Source organism: Phocoena sinus, chromosome 8 (assembly GCF_008692025.1).
Source record: "Phocoena sinus isolate mPhoSin1 chromosome 8, mPhoSin1.pri, whole genome shotgun sequence".
Classification (NCBI taxonomy): Eukaryota; Metazoa; Chordata; class Mammalia; order Artiodactyla; family Phocoenidae; genus Phocoena; species Phocoena sinus.
In genome coordinates, this window is record NC_045770.1 from 20800161 (window position 1) to 20815053 (window position 14893).

Sequence of the window (14893 nt, forward strand, 5' to 3'; positions counted from 1 at the left end):
GGAGAATCTCTAATTCTTTTACCCTCTATCCTTCCAAGCCCTCTACACAGTGTTATCTTTTATATTCTCTCTCTCTGATTTCTCAGGAAACATTAGCCTCAAAGTGACTGGTATTACTAGCTGTCAACTTATAAAACAAGGGGTCTAAAGTGGAATGAAGGAGAAGGAGAAGCCTTGGAGGAGGAAGGAGTGATCACAGCTCTGTGGAGCTGGCAGAACACGCTGGGAATCAGCAAACCAGTCACAGGGTTGTACTGAGCAGGGCCAGTTCTGCACTCTGCCCAGGGTGAGGCCAGCGGTCACTATCTCTGCTTCCAGCTGGGTTCCAGAGGAATTAGTCCCTCTCTTAAGGCATCTTGCAGCTGAAATCCCAGCCCAGAACCAAGGGTTTGTGGGCACAGCCATTTATTCTTTTTAGCTGTTTCTCTCTCTCCAAGGATATATGAGTTTGTACTCTCCTTCAGTCTTTCCAGAGCAGTCTGTTCGCCTCTTCCCAGGCCCCCCAAAGACCCCACTATTTGTTCTCTTTTAAGTACTCATCTCCCCCGACCCCTTAGAGCCGGGAAGGTGGTGGCATCTCCACAGCGTCAGCTTTGAGGTTCCCTCTGTGAGGTACCGAGTTGACAGCCTATGCACATCAGTTTTTTCCTGAAGATCTTCTGAGAAGAAAGGGAAGCTCAGAGACATTGATCTTGCCCTGTGTTCTGGGAAGCTGCGTTTTTTTTCGCTGCTGCTTTCAAGCGACCTGGATCTCATTACAGATATTGAAATGGGGCGTGGTTCTCAGGAGGCGCCTGAGAAATGGGAACTTGTCTTGCTTGTTGCCTTTGAGGGTCGGTGGGGGAGAACCACAAGCCTGTCCAGATCTTATCTGCTCAGGAAGGGGCAGGAAAACAACACAGCAAAACAGCTGCCAGCCGAGAACACCACCTAGTGTCTTTACAGCACACACCCACGTGTGGTGAAGTTGCCGTTTCCCATGAAGATGAAAGTGAAGAGTGTGGCACGGCAGGGATTCCCTAAGCCCCGGATGAGGGGGGGCCGGTCCTGGGACACTGACTCACTTAGCAATCAGGACCCATCACCTCCACCTGTCGGCTCGCCCTGGAGGGACCTGGGAGAGGCTGAGCTGCTTTTGCTCTCTAGAAGGGGCAATCCATCACCCCACGTGTATTAAATACACACTGTGTATCTGCCTTGTGGTCTGGGGGATCCAATTAAATACAAGACAGTCTTGGCCCACGGGGTACTTAGTGAAAAGCCGGTGGGGAGACCAATCACAAATAAAGGAAAAGTTAAATAACATACAACACACACACGCACACAGAGACATCACACAAGAGTGGTTGCAAGTGGTACATGACTAACTGGCAAATTAAAGACATTTTCACTCTCGCTTTGCTCCCACACTGACATTTTGCTGAAGAACGGAACAGAAGGAGGACACATTACTGTAGCTAGCTGCGCTGGTGGAGGGGAGGAGGGGGTGCTCCCAGTGTGGCAGCAGGTCACGGCTGGAGCTACCTCCACGGTCCCCTGTTGTGCTTTCGGAAGGTCTTGTTTTCCGAAACGGATTTGGGGCCAAGTTTGCCGTGCTCTCAGAGGCCCTGGCCGTGTCTCCTGACATCAGTCATACCCGCTCGCATCTGCCCTCTTTCTTTCCATCCCTGCTGCAGGGGCCTTTCTCCACTGTCCACTGCAACACACTTTAACACATGCCAGCAGCCACTTCTCTGTTCATGTCTTGGCTAGGCCACTCTTTTCTCAGACCCTTAGGACGGATTTCCATCAAATTATTCATAGAAGTGCATTGAATTTGAAGCAAATTGGTTTGGGAAGAAATCCCAGCTCTGCATTCATTAGGTATGTGGCTGTGACTGTGGGCCTCAGTTTCCCCATCTGTAAAGTGGGTACAAAAATGATGCCTTTATTATATTATTATTATGAGGATCAAAAGGGGTCATGAACGTGAAATGCCTGGTGTGTGTTCGAAGTCTCTTGTTGTGGAGAAATTCACCACAGTCTATGCTAAAGCGGTGCCTCTCAAAGGGGCATGTGCATTCATCACCGGGGATCTTGTTAAAAATGCAGATTCTGATTCAGTAGAAGTCAGTGGGGCTTGAAATTCTACATTTCTGGTAAGTTCCCCATTGATGCAGATGCTGCTGGTCCAGGGATCACACTGAGTAGCAAGGTACTAAAGGACTTTATGGTCAGAATCCTGCACTTCCAGGATTTCCTTGTGTGTCCACTGCTTACACTGACTCATGCCCTCTCTGTATTTGGCACGTCCTGCCTCATCACTCTGGTCTCTGTTTTGCCCCACCCCTGTTCCTGAGCTTCTTGGCACTTTGACCCCTTTGGCCTCTGACTCTACACTTCTCTCTGCTAGACTTTGCCCCCTAGAGTGGCATTGCACACATAGATACCCCTCTTTAACGTTTCTGGCTTCGTCTCACAAAGTTCTCTTACAATTTGCCAGAGGTCACCTTTGGCTAAAACCCATCCCATTTCCCTTTTCCCCTGGACTGTTAGGAAGCTCACAGCTAAGTTTAAGGTGAGTTTTAGCAGAGTCCTCTCCCCAAGTTTTCTGATAAAGTTAGTTTCTTCCCACGTGCCATCCTCCTTCATCCTTCTCTTCTTTTATGATTTGTTTCTTAAATAATTTATTTCTTGTTTTGTTGTATATGTTGCCATTTGCTAGCAGAGTGATCTTGGATAAGTCACTTCACCTCCCTGGGATTCAGTTTTCTCCCCTATGAAGTGGGGATAATAATAGTACCTACCTCATAAAATTTGGGGGTTGATTAAATGAGGTAGTATCTGTAGAGTCCTTAGAAGAGTGCTTGGCACATGGTAAGCACCATGTGGATGTTATTTATTGTTGTTATTTTATAAAATACTTTAAATCCTTTGGAAAGCAAGATGGGTACAACTGTCACCACCATCATCATTATCATCCTCATCAACAGCATCATCAGAAAAACCATGCTGACATTAAACTGTTATACAATAGACCACGAAATTATCATATTATCCTGGAGTACTTGAGTTATGGGACAACTTTTAAACTAGAAAAAATTAATTTAGAACAAGTTAAATAACTTGTTTATAGTACCTATTTCTTGTATTCTAAAATCAGGTAGTTCCAAGATGGGTTGTAATGGAATGGAATTTGTCCTCCCCAACTGTGTGCCTTTAAACAAGCATGGGATGTACCATAGAACCTCCACAGCACAGTGGGCTTTGAGCATTGCAGTCATGCTTGGAGCAATTTTCTTGAACCTGTTCACTTCTCTTTTGCTCTTGCTCTAGCATTCTAGTCCATTCCAGCTCCTGACTCTTGGGCTCACCTTTCTCACCTGGCCCAACTCATCTCTTAAACCTAATGACTGGATTCAGCTGAACTGATTTGATCCCGTTGCCTTCTCTGGCTTATGGCATTTCTGTCTGCTTCTGGAAGTCAACCTGTTGGCTTCCACTCGAGCTCCTAGGACTTTTATTAGATGGTTTTCTGGGGTTCTTGCCATGCTTTCTCCATACCCTCATGCTTCCCTGATTCATTCATTCAGTGAAATTTATTTTATGTCTCTTCTATGCCAATCACTGATATAAGTCACTAGGGAAGGTAGAAGTAAACAAACAAAGTTCTGGCTTCCATAGAGCTTTAGTTGCGGGAGAGAAAGAGTGAACAAATTAATGCATACTACGTACTCTATGTCCTTGTTACTCAAAGTGTAGTCCGTGGGCCACGTTAGGTTGGAAACAGTCTCTAGACTGTTGATCAAGGAGGCAGTTGCTTTCATGAGTTCAGATTTATGAGAGACTTTTACTGGACTGTAATGATCATCTCTTCCAACCACCTCATTTCACAGATGAACAAGATGAGTTGTGTGATGTGAACAGGCCTTGACCAAGGGCACACAATTAGTTGGTTGTAAAGCTTATTATTGGTCTTTCCTACTCATGACACCCCATCTTTTCTTACATGGTGTCTAGGTCAATGAATTGGTTTATTTAGGGGAATTCCCAAACCTTGTGGGGTTGTGGAAGTATAAGAAAAGCCATCTCTGATATTTCCTGTCAAATCTTCATTTCTAAATCAGAAGACTCATGGGTTGACTCTCACGAGGCAATTCTTGAATCTCTAATCACATTGGTCCTAAACAAGGAATACTTAGGGGTGAAGGCAGTGATGGTGCAAGTTCTTTTCTAAGACACTTAAAGAGGGCTCTGGGCAAACTGAGATTAATGAAGGTTTCAGAGAGACTCATAGATTCATATCCAAATAGAGAAATTGAGGCTTAGAGAAGTTAAGTGACTAATTCAAGATCCCACTGCAGGTTAGCAGCAGGCCCAAGCCCAGAGCTAAGTCTCCTGAATCACAGTGCAAAGTTTAAGATCTGGAGTTGGAAGATCTATGTTTGCCTCCCGTCATTTCCATTAGCCAAGTCCCTTCCCTTCCCCCGTAGACCTCAGGTTCTTCATTTGTAAAAGGGGGGTGGTGGATCAAATGAAATGATTTACATAAGATTGATTTATGAAACTTCTTTTTTCCTACCATAACATACAGCATTTCTTATGCCAAAACCATCCAAAAGAGAGGAAATAATCATAATCCAAACTTCATCGGCATTAGGAAGAGGACACTGACACGGGAGAGATGCACGAACCTCACTGACATATCTAGTCAACTCCTTTTTCAGCTCCCTTCATCTCCTAAAGGGATGATTTTTAAACCTTACTGTTTTCCATCACCTCTTCCATCACTCTCAGAGAAAACATTGGCTGATGAATGACAGTTCCTTCAATCTCCTGTAACTACAGCTAACAAACGTCTGCATAAACCTTCATTTCCACCTTTTCCTGTTTCTGAAATGGCAATATCCTGCTTCTTCCCTTGGTTAACTCCAGTTTCCACATATCCTTCACAACTCAACTCAGAGGTCATGGCACCCATCCTTATCCACCCGCCCTTGGCTAATTGGTACCCCTCTTCTGTTCTCCAAGAGCACCCTCTCCGAGCATGAATCCCATTGTCTTACATATTTGTTTACTCGAAAACCTCCCTCACTAGAATGTAGGGATTCTATTTACCACTCTATCTACCTAGTGCCTGGCACATATATGTTCTCAATAAACGTGTTTTTGGGTAAATGAATGCATGTGTAATGCTTATTTGGGTTGCCCTGAAGACGACTTCATCAGCTTCTGCTTTACCATCCCTGGTGGGTTTGAATGTCCTGGTGAGAGAAGAGTCTCCAGGTTGCCCAGGCTCTGTTTGCACCTCCCAGCCTCAGGCAGAAATGAATGAAAGCAGAGGGACTCTCTTTTGACTATGCCCCACTGTGTACCCGTGCCCTGTGTCTGAAATCCTCTCTGGATGGTGGAGGTGAGGATGTTGAGGATGGCTTCTGGAGGAGGCAGGTCTGGCCTGGCCAGGAGTTAGAAGCTCCTGCTTCTAAACGTATAGACACCAAGGGGGGAAAGTGGTGGTGGTGGGATGAATTGGGAGATGGCAATTGACATATATACACTAATATATATATAAAATTGAAAGATAATAAGAACCTGCTGTATAAAAATAAATAAATAAATAATTTAAAAAAGAAAAAAAGAAGCTCTTGGTTCTCCCAGCTGTAAGCCTGCTCTTCCTCTTTCTTCTGCTGGGAACCTTCCCTGAGGAGCTGCAGCAGCCTCTGCCCTCCAAGACTCTCTTCCCAGGGCCATTGAGTCAGGCTCTGAGTAGGTCGCGGTAATTGGTATCAGTGATTGGTATTGAAGCAACCAAGAGACAAAAGGCAGCGGGGGGTGTAGGAGAGACAGAAGAGAAGGGGGTGAGGGTGGCTTCTTGCCTCCTACCACTCTGTCAATCAAGTATGGTCCCAGCTCCAGTGACTCTGCACACCCATTTCCATCTGTCTTCTGGGACATCCATGTGGTGTGCAACATGAACTTGGAGGCTTCGGATGGGGAGGGTTGAGTATTATGTGAGCCCGGCTTCAATAAAGGTGAGACTGCAGTTTGTGTGTGGGGAACCTTTAGCATACTTTCACTTGTGCTGACAGAGCCCCTTTGCCCCAGCACTATTCTCTGGCTGTAGAGGCCTCTGTGTCCCTTTCCATCCTAATTCCCACACACTACACTTTTCCTGCCTTTTGACCTGCATCAAAAGTCACTTGTCCTGAGGAATAAGGCAATAGCTTAATGAGGTTAAGAACTTGAACTCTGGAGGCAGTCTGACCCTGGTGTGAATCCTGGCCCCGCCATGGACTGCTATGCAAGTTACTTATCCTCTCTGAAGATTAGTTTTCTCATCCAAAATGTGGCAAATATTATCCACTCATGGAGTTTTCTGAGGATTATATTAGATAATACTCATAAAGGACTTAGTATATTTTGAGCTCTTAACAAATAGTGATTATTACGTTGTTTTATAACTATATCTGTCTCAGATATACCTTGTCATAAATAATCACTCTTTCCTTGCTGTTACTACAGAACATTGTAACAATAATACATATTTATTTTGAGAATAGTGTATATAATAATATGCTATATGTAGACTATATGCTTTATAGCAGGGGTCCCCAACCCCTGGGCCGCAGACTAGTAGCAGTCCACTGCCTGTTAGGAACTGGGCCGCACAGCAGGAGGTGAGCAGTGGGTGAGAGAGGGAAGCTTCATCTGCCGCTCCCCATCGCTCCCCATCACTCCCCATCACTCGCATTATTGCCTGAACCATCCCCCCCATCACTCTCATTACCGCCTGAACCATTCCACACTCCCCCACAATTTTTCCGTGGAAAAATTGTCTTCCACGAAACCGGTCCCTGGTGCCAAAAAGGTTGGGGACCACTGCTCTATAGTATATGTAGAGTATATACTTATATGGTATAACTGTATATAATACATATGCTACATACTCTATGTAATATATACTAAGTATATTTAATAATATATAAATATATAATATATGAAAATAATAGCCAACTTTTATTAAATGCTTACTATGTGCAGACATTATTCTATGAGCTTTATATGTATTAATTCACCGAATCCTCTCAAGATAGGTATAATCGTTATCCAAATTTTATAAATGAGAAACTGAGGCACAGACAAGTCAAGCAACTTGCCTAAGGATATAAAGTTAGTAAGACGAAGAGCAGCATTTGAAATGCGGCAGGTGGCTCCAGTATTAGAGTTTGCTGTATGCGGGCTGTGCACCCACTCCTGGCCTGTAAGTCTCACGGGTGCATTACCTGTTTCTGATTCATCTTTGTAACCTCCCCAGCGCTTTGCTCCAGGTTTACCTTGTTTCTGGATGCCTGTACAAAGGAGGTGTCATCAGCAAGAACACCAGTTCTTCAGTAGCTAACTGCCCGGGGAGGGAGGATGCTGGCTTCCTGGCGCTCAGGTGCCCACCGCCCAGTACCCAGTTTTCAAAGTCCCCCTGCTCATCCTTGGCAGCAGATAGCAGATTTTTTCGCCCAGGGAAAAGCACTTAGAGTATGCAAGGCTTTCAATAATGGGGCAAAATGACCACCAAGCTAATTAGAACAAGAAAAATAAAGGTTCATTTTGCAGCTAGGGACCGTATTTGAGGAGTGAGCAGAGGTGAGATGTGGGGCACAAGCATGGATTTGATTATGTGGGGGTCAGTCAGTCAATAAAGAGAGACTGACTGAGAGATCCCAGGATTCCATCCAAGAGCAAAACCTATTCAGGCCAGCGGGGCCCTGTTGAGCCATCTGCCCCTGCCCCTCTCCAGGCCCAGCAGGATCTGACCATCATCTGAAGACCACTCTCTGCACCATCATCAAAAGACAAAATGGTGTGGCAAACTGAGTGTAGCATTAACAAGTCATTTAAGTCTCCTGTTTTTAATTTTTTTCATTTCTGAAGTGAAGATGATAATAAAATCTGTCTCATGAGTTTGTTGGGAGACAGTGAAATATCTTCATTGTGAAGAGTGGTAAAGATAACTTACGTCTGCAGAATGTTTTAATAATAATAAAAATAATAGCAATAATAACACCTAACCTATATACAGCACTTGTTATATGCCAGGAACTCTTCTAAGTACTTTTGTATATTTAATCCTTATAACAATTTTATGAGATGAGTAGTATTATATCCATTTTACAGAAGAAAAACTGAGGCACAGAGAGGTTAAATCGATTGTCCAAAGTCACATAGCTGGTAAGTAGCACAGCTGGCATTCAAAGGCAGGCAATCTGGCTCCAAGTCTATGCTCTTAACCACCATGTAAAGATGAATGTGAGCATTTATAAAGTATGCCTTTATCCATCATCTCAGCTAATCCTCCCTGCTCCCCATACAGGACAACTCATTGGCACAGGGGAACTTGGGCAATTCCTGGCACTGAGATGAATCTGCCTCTTGGAGAAAGGTCTTGAGTCTGCTACAGATCCCAAACCTTGGGAAAGCTTGCCTGATGCTTGCAGAAAAATACTGAGGGTCATCTTTGTTCTTATAGGGAGGACAGATAATCTCTGCAAACTCTCTGGGTTCCCATTGTTCTGGCATCTCAGTGTCCATCAGACAGGAGCTGACCCTGGCTGAGTGGAGGTTCCTCAAAAAATCAGAACTCAGATATTCACTGGGCACCTACACCATGCCCAGCACAGGCATGTATATATCCTGTATAAAGAAGCAGGATATGGCCTCCATTTACAAAGAGTTAGCAGTCTAGTGAGAAAGATCAAACAGATGAAACAATAGATTAATTAATAAACAAGGTAATACCATTAAGTAATAATGGGATAACATGAAATCGTTTGGTATTGAAAACAAGGCTGTGGGAGATGAATGGAACACAGTTGCTAACTGTGTCCCATTCATCTCTTGGTCTTTTTCTCAAAGGTTTCTGTAGGGACACTGTATGCAGCATGGGTAACCCGTCCTCCCTTCCCAGGGAAGAAAACAAAATTCCACGTAGAAGAACATTCTTTTCCCAGCAGCTCATGCCATATTCACCAAGATGTGTCTTTGCCTTTTCCTGTGTATTTTTCCATCAGAGATGGTAGAGAAGTTGATTTGAGGTCTGTTACCCCTGTAATAACTGTCATAGTGACATCAGCAGAGGGGACTTGATGTCAAAGGGTAAGTCAGAGATGGTCTTCCCTCTCCTCCTTTCAAGGTGTGCTCTTACTTCCCCAGGAAACTTGAAGCTCCTTCCTAACCCTGGAAATGTAGGGTGCTTCAGCCAGGACACCATCTGAAATCTTTGGCGGGCTTCAGTCCTTTCTCTCCTAGCTGGGTGACATTGGGCAAGTTGCTTAATCTCTTTCAGCTTTAATTTTTCTCATCTGTACAAAGGATATATAAATGTGAATGTGCACATTGATTCAGGATGGTGGAGTAGAAGTACGTGTGCTCACTCCCTCTTGTGAGAACACTGGAATCACAACTAACTGCTGAACAATCATCAAAAGGAAGACACTGGAATTCACCAAAAAGGATACCCCACATCGAAAGGCAAAGGGGAAGCTTCAGTGAGATGGTATGAGGGGTGCAATCACAATAAAATCAAATCTCATAACTGCTGGGCGGGTGACTCACAAACTGGAGAACAAGTATACCACAGAAGTCCACACACTGGAGTGAAGGTTGTGAGCCCCACATCAGGTTTCCCAACCTGAGGGACCAGCAATGGGAGGAGGAATTCCCAGAGAATCAGACTTTGAAGGCTAGTGGGATTTGATTGCAAGACTTTGACAGGATTGGGGGAAACAGAGACTCTGCTCTTGGAGGACACACGCAAAGTAGTGTGTGTATCGGGATGCAGGGGAAGAAGTGGTGACCCCATAGGAGACTGAACAAGATTTACCTGCTAGTGTTGGAGGGTCTTCTGCAGAGGTGGGGGGTGGCTGTGGCTCACTGCAGGGACAAGGATGCTGGCAGCAGAAGTTCTGGGAAGTACTCCATGGCATGAGACCTCTTGGAGTCGGCCATTAGCCCCACCAAAGAGCCTGTAGCCTCCAGTGCTGGGTTGCCTCAGGCCAAACCACCAACAGGGAGGGAACTCAGCCCCACCCATCAGCAGAGAGCAGATTAAAGTTTTACTGAGCTCTGCTCACCAGAGCAACACCCAGCTCTACCCACCACCAGTCCCACCCATCAGGAAGCTTGCACAAGCCTCTTAGATAGCCTCATCCACCAGAGCGCAGACAGCAGAAACAAGAAGAAGTACAGTCCTGCAGCATGTGGAACAAAAACCACATTCACAGAAAGATGGACAAAATGAAAAGGCAGAGGACTATGTACCAGATGAAAGAACAAGATAAAATCTCAGAAAAACAAGTAAATGAAGTGGAGATAGGCAACCTTCCAAAAAAGAATTCAGAATAATGATAGTGAAGATGATCCAGGACCTTGAAAAAAGAATGTAGGCAAAGATCAAGAAGATGCAAGAAACGTATAACAAAGACCTAGAAGGATTAAAGAAAAAACACCTAGAAGAATTAAAAACAAAAAACCGGTGATGAACAATATAATAACTGAAAAGAAAAATACACTAGAAGGAATCAATAGCAGAATAACTGAGGCAGAAGAACGGATAAGTGAACTGGAAGACAGAATGTTCGAATTCACTGCCATAGAACAGAATAAAGAAAAAAGAATGAAAAGAAATGAAGACAGCATAAGAGAACTCTGGGACAACATTAAATGCACCAACATTTACATTATAGGGATCCCAGAAGGAGAAGAGAGAGAGAAAGGACCTGAGAGAATATTTGAAGAGGTTATAGTCAAAAACTTTCCTAACATGGGAAAGGATATAGCCACCCAAGTCTGGGAAGTGCAGAGAGTCCCAGACAGGATAAACCCAAGGAGAAACACACCGAGACATACAGTAATCAAATTGGCAAAAATTAAAGACAAAGAACAATTATTAAAATCAACAAGGGAAAAACAACAAATAACATACAAGGGAACTCCCATAAGGTTAACAGCAGATTTCTCAGGAGAAATTCTACAAGCCAGAAGGGAGTGGCATGATATATTTAAAGTGATGAAAGGGAAGAACCTACAACCAAGATTACTCTACTCGGCAAGAATCTCATTCAGATTCAATGGAGAAATCAAAAGCTTTACAGACAAGCAAAAGCTAAGAGAATTCAGCACCACAAAACCAGCTCTACAATGAATGCTAAAGGAACTTTTCTAAGTGGGAAACACAAGAGAAGAAAAGGACCTATAAAAACCAACTCAAAACAATTAAGAAAATGGTAACAGAAATATACATATTGAGAATTACCTGAAATTTGAATGGATTAAATGCTCTAACCAAAAGATACAGGCTCACTGAATGGATACAAAAACAAGACCCACATATATGCTGTCTACAAGAGACCCACTTCAGACCTAGGACACATACAGACTGAAAGGGAGGGGATGGAAAAAGATATTCCATACAAATGAAAATCAAAAGAAAGCTGGAGTAGCAATACTCATATCAGACAAAATAGACTTTAAAATAAAGACTATTACAAGAGACAAGGAAGGACACTATATAATGATCAAGGGATCATTCCAGGAAGAAGATATAACAATTATAAATATATATGCACCCAACATAGGACCACGTCAATACGTAAGGCAAATGCTAACAGCTATAAAAGAGGAAATCAACAGTAACACAATAATAGTGGGGGACTTTAGCACCTCACTTACACCAATGGACAGATCATCCACACAGAAAATTAATAAGGAAACACCAGCTTTAAATGACAAAATAGATCAGATGGACTTAAATAGTATTTATAGGACATTCCATCTGAAAACAGCAGATTACACTTTCTTCTCAAGTGCACACAGAACATTCTCCAGGATAGATCACATCTTGGGTCACAAAGCCAGCCTTGATAAATTTAAGAAAATTGAAATTATATCAAGCATTTCTTTCTGAACACAATGCTATAAGATTAGAAATAAATTACAGGCAAAAAAACCTGTAAAAAACACAACCACATGGAGGCTAAATAATACATTACTAAATAGCCAAGAGATCACTGAAGAAATCAAAGAGGGAATGAAAAAATACCTAGAGACAAATGACAATGAAAACACAACAATCCAAAACCTATGGGATGCAGCAAAAGCAGTTCTAAGAGGGAAGACTATAGCAATAAAATCCTACCTCAAGAAATAAATCTCAATTAACAATCTAACCTTACACCTAAAGGAACTAGAGAAAGAAGAACAAACAAAACCCAACTTTAGTAGAAGGAGAGAAATCATAAAGATCAGAGCATAAATAAATAAAATACAAACAAAGAAAACAACATCAAAGATCAATAAAACTAAAAGCTTGTTCTTTGAGAAGATAAACAGAACTGATAAACCTTTAACCAGACACATCAAGAAAAAGAGGGAGAGGACTCAAATCAATAAAATTAGAAATGAAAAAGGAGAAGTTACAAAAGATGTTGCAGAAATACAAAGTATCATAAGAGACTATTATAAGCAAGTCTATGCCAATAAAATGGGCAACCTGGAAGAAATGGACAAATTCTTAGAAAAGTATAACCTTCCAAGACCGAACCAGGAAGAAATAGAAAATATGAACAGACCAATCACAAGTAATGAAATTGGAACTGTGATGAAAAATCTTCCAACAAACAAATTCCAGGACCAGAAGCCTTCACAGGTGAATTGTATCAAACATTTAGAGAAGAGCTAACACCCATCCTTCTCAGACTCTTCCAAAAAATTGCAGAGGAAGGAACACTCCCAAACTCATTCTACGAGACCACCATGACTCTGATACCAAAACCAGACAAAGATACTACAAAAAAAGAAAATTACAGACCAATATCACTGATGAAAATAGATGCAAAATCCTCAACATAATACTAGCAAACAAAATCCAACAACATATTAAAAGGGTCATACACCATGATTAAGTGAGATTTATCCCAGAGATGCAAGGATTCTTCAGTATATGCAAATCAATCAATGCGATACACCATATTAACAAATTGAAGACTAAAAACCATATGATTATCTCAATGGATGCAGAAAAAGCTTTTGACAAAATTCAACACCGATTTATGATAAAAACTCTCCAGAATGTGGGCATAGAGGGAACGTACCTCCACATGATAAAAGCCATATATGACAAACCCACAGCAAACGTCATTCTCAATGGTGAAAAAGTGAAAGCATTTCCCCTAAGACCAGGAACAAAACAAGGATGTCCACTCTCGCCACTGTTATTCAACATAGTATTGGAAGTCCTAGCCACAGCAATCAGAGAAGAAAAATAAATAAAAGGAATCCAAATTGGAAAAGAAGTAAAACTGTCACTGTTCACCAATTGACATGATACTATACATAGAATATCCTACAGATGCTACCAGATAAATATTAGAACTAATCAATGAATTTGGTAAGGTTGCAGGATACAAAATTAATGCACAGAAGTATCTTGCATTCCTATACACTAAAATGAAAGATGAGAAAGAGAAATTAAGGAAATTATCCCATTTACCATCTCAACAAAAAGAATAAAATACCTAGGAATAAACCTACCTAAGGAGGCAAAAGACCTTTACTCAGAAAACACTGATGAAAGAAGTCAAAGGTAACTTAAACTTAAACAGATGGAGCGATATACCATGCTCTTGGATTGGAAGAATCAATGTTGTGAAAATGAGTATACTACCCAAAACAATCTAAAGGTTTAATGCAATCCCTATCAATTTTCACAGAATTAGAACAAGAAATTTTACAATTTGTATGGAAACACAAAAGACCCTGAATAGCCAAAGCAATCTTAAGAAAGAAAAACAGAGCTGGAGGAATCAGGCTCCCTGAATTCAGACTATATTACAAAGTTACAATAATCAAGACAATATGGTACTGGCACCAAAACAGAAATATAGATCAATGGAAGAGGATAGAAAGCCCAGAGATAAACCCATGCACCTATGATCAACTAATCTATGACAATGGAGAAAAGACAGTCTCTTCAGTAAGTGGTGCTGGGAAAAATGGACAGCTACATGTAAAAAATGAAATTAGAACTCTGTAACACCATACACAAAAATAAACTCAAAATAGATTAAAGACCTAAATGTAAGACTGGACACTATAAAACTCTTAGAGGAAAGCATAGGAAGAACACCCTTTGACATAAATCACAGCAAGATCTTTTTTGACCCACCTCCTAGAGTAATGGAAATAAAAACAAAAATAAACAAATGGGATCTAATGAAATTTAAAGATTTTGCACAGCAACGGAAACTATAAACAAGACCAAAAGACAACTCTCAGAATGGGAGAAAATATTTGCAGATGAATCAATGGACAAAGGAGTAATCTCCAAAATATATAAACAGCTCATGTAGCTCAATATTAAAAAAACAAACAACCCAATCCAAAAATGGGCAGAAGACCTAAATAGACATTTCACCAAAGAAGACATACAGAAGGCCAAGAAGCACATGAAAAGCTGCTCAACACCACTAATTATTAGAGAAATGCTAATCAAAACTACAATGAGGTATCACCTCACATGGGTTAGAATTGTCATCATCAGAAAATCTACAAACAACAAATGCTAGAGAGGGTGTGGTGAAAAGGGAACCCTCCTGCACTGTTGGTAGGAATGTAAATTGATACAGCCACTATGGAGAACAGTATGGAGGTTCCTTAAAAAACCAAAAATAGAATTAGCATATGAGCCAGCAATCACATTACTGTGCATATACCCAGAGAAAACCATAATTCCAAAAGACACATGCACTCCAATATTCATTTTAGCACTATTTACAATAGCCAGGTCATGGAAGCAATGTAAATGCCCATCGAGAGACAAATGGATAAAGAAGATATGGTACATATATACATAAAATGGAGTATT